Genomic DNA, 2,875 nt, shown 5'->3' with positions numbered 1-2,875 from the left:
GAAGAGACTGGATACATTTAACAAAATCTCTTTTTCCTGTGTTTCTGATACACATCTTCCAGCCTTGACAATAGAAAATTTGGCCAAAAGTCTGAGTGTTGGCCTATTGAATTGATATGGTTTGACTCTGTGTCCCCACCCAAATATCATGTTGAATTGTGATTCTGAGTGTTGGAGGTAGGGTCTGCTGGGAGGTGATTAGATCATGGGGGTGGACTTCCCCTTTGCCCTTCTTGTGATAGTGCGTGAGTTCACAGGAGATATGGATGTTTAAAAGTGTATAGCACTTCCCCTTTTGCCCTCTTTCTCCTGCTCTGCCATGGTAAGACATGTTTGCTTCCCCTTCACCGTCCGCCATGATTGTAAGCTTTTTGAGTCCTCCCAGTCACACCTCCTGTACAGCTTCCAGAGCTGTGAGTCAAATATACCTGTTTTTTTTTTTTTTTTTTTTTTTTTTTTAGTATAAATTACCCACTCTCAGGTAGTTCTTTTAGCAGTGTGAGAATAACCTAATGCAAAATGTAGATATGATATATGCCATATCTAAGCCTAGTCCATTAAAAACTCCCTGTATGTTTCTCTATTCTCTCCTTCTTTGCCTTTAGTTAGATTTTAAATGCCTAAGTTGACCATAGAAGCCATGTTTTGAAGATAGCAGAGGCCCCATCAGCCCGAGTCCTTGAATACTTGCATGGAGGAGGAAACCTCTCACCTCAACTGTGGTATTTGGCTTTTGTGTAAATGAGAAATGTCCATACAGATAAGCCAAAGAAAGCTCAGCATTATGTGTTTTGTAAGGTAGAATACCTAAAAAATACGATAGTCAAAATATACAGTTTTTAAAAATCCAACTGAAAATAGTATTTCATAAGATAAAGAAATCCAGAATAGTTTATTGCTAATTTTAGTTGAAATTATGTTCAAAATTATAAAATTTTGCATTGTGTTATTATCTCAACAACTAAACAACTATTCTGTTTTTAATAGTATTTCTGTTATTGATGCTAAAAGCTAAGGGAATTAATTTCTTATATTTTGATGTACTATGGGCTTGAATGTTTGTTTCCCGGCAAAATTCATATGTTGAAATCCTAACCATTAATGTGATGATATTAGGAAGTAGGGCTTTGGGGGATGATTAAGTCATGAAAGTGGATCCCTCATGAATGAGATTTGCTCCCTTATGAAAGAGGCACTAGAAAGCTCTTTCCAGCCCTTCCACCACATGAAAAGTGAGAAGTCACCACCTATGAACCAGGAAGTAGGCCTTCCTCACACATCAAATTTGATGGCACCCTGATCTTGGACTTCCCAGCCTCCAAAACTGTGAGAAATAAACTTGTGTTGTTTGTAAGCTACCCCATTTATAAACAACGGAACTGAACAAAGTAAGACACAATAGAGACATTTTGTATAAATTTCTGGAAGGAAATAGAACACGAAATTGTGGAAATTACAATATTACACATAAGGTTGACCACTTGTATGTTAGCAAATTCTTTAGTGGACTGAATAATGTCAATTAAAAATATAAAGGCAAAAAATGGGTGCTTGACAGTAATTAAAATTGGGGAAGGTTTCAGAACAATTAGAAGAGTAATTGGGAAACACATTTCTTTATGGCAAGAATGTTGGCATCTCATAAGGCTCAGCTTCAGATCTGCCACCACCTGAACATCCCAACTGAAATTTTGGCCTGAGAAGAAAGCAGTCAAGACTTTGTGACAGGTTCCATACCTTGATGTATTGCTTTTCTCCTCCTTTCAGTTTAAAGGGCCTCTGATTTGGCAAGAGCTATACATATTTCCACATTTCCTCTGTAGTAACTTCCTCAGAACCCAGCTAGTAGTGATACTACTTTTTTTTTTTTTTTTTTTTTTTTTGATGAAGTCTCACTCTGTTGTCCAGGCTAGAGTGCAGTGGCACAATCTCAGTTCACTGCAAGCTCCACCTCGCAGGTTCATGCCATTCTCCTGCCTCGGCCTCCTGAGTAGCTGGGACTATAGGTGCCCACCACCATGTGTGGCTAATTTTTTGTACTTTTAGTAGAGATGGGGTGTCACCGTGTTAGCTAGGATGGTCTCAATCTCCTGACCTTGTGATCCGCCCTCCTCAGCCTCCCAAAGTGCTGGGATGAAAGGCATGAGCCACCACACCTGGCCTAGTGGTACTAATTTTTATACTGCTGAATCTCTATGCTGTATTGTATCTCTATGTTTATTGATCATTTGTTATGTGTCAGGCACTGCTTCTAAATATTAAAGAAACAGTAATGAAGAAAACATACAAAAATCCCTGCCATCATGGATCATACTCTAATGGAAAAGAGAGAAAGTGAAAAAAGATAAATAGATAAATTACACAGTGTTATAATGTTAGTTACAATTACTAAGGAGAACAATAGGGCAAGGAAGGGGGATACAAATAACCGAGATGGAAATGAAAATTTTAGAAAAGTTTAGAAAATTTCTAAAAAAAAATTTAGAAAATACAATAACATATTTCTCTGTTTTCATTGAAAATGTGAAATTTGAGTAATAACCCGAAGGAAGATTTCTGTCCAAGCTGATATACACAAGGTTAATTCCAAGAAGAAGAACAGGCGCAAATACCTGAGGTGGAAGCATGCCTGGCACATGTAAGGAACAGTAAGAAGGCTGGAGAGACTGGAGTCAAATGTGATAACAGAAAGACGATAGGTCACATAGGACTTTGTGATGAATAGCAAAAAGTTCCACTCAAAGTGACATGGAGAGATATTAACAAGTTCTTAGCAGGGAAACAATCTGACTTGACAAGATTGCTACAGCTCCAATGTTGAAAATAAAGTGAAGAAGCCTCAGCTAGAATTAAGGTGACAAGTTAGGAGGTTATT

Source organism: Rhinopithecus bieti, unplaced genomic scaffold (genome assembly GCF_001698545.2).
Source record: "Rhinopithecus bieti isolate Rb0 unplaced genomic scaffold, ASM169854v2 scaffold_66718, whole genome shotgun sequence".
NCBI classification, from domain to species: Eukaryota; Metazoa; Chordata; class Mammalia; order Primates; family Cercopithecidae; genus Rhinopithecus; species Rhinopithecus bieti.
The sequence above is the reverse complement of the archived record's forward strand: the minus strand, read 5'-3'. Positions refer to the sequence as shown.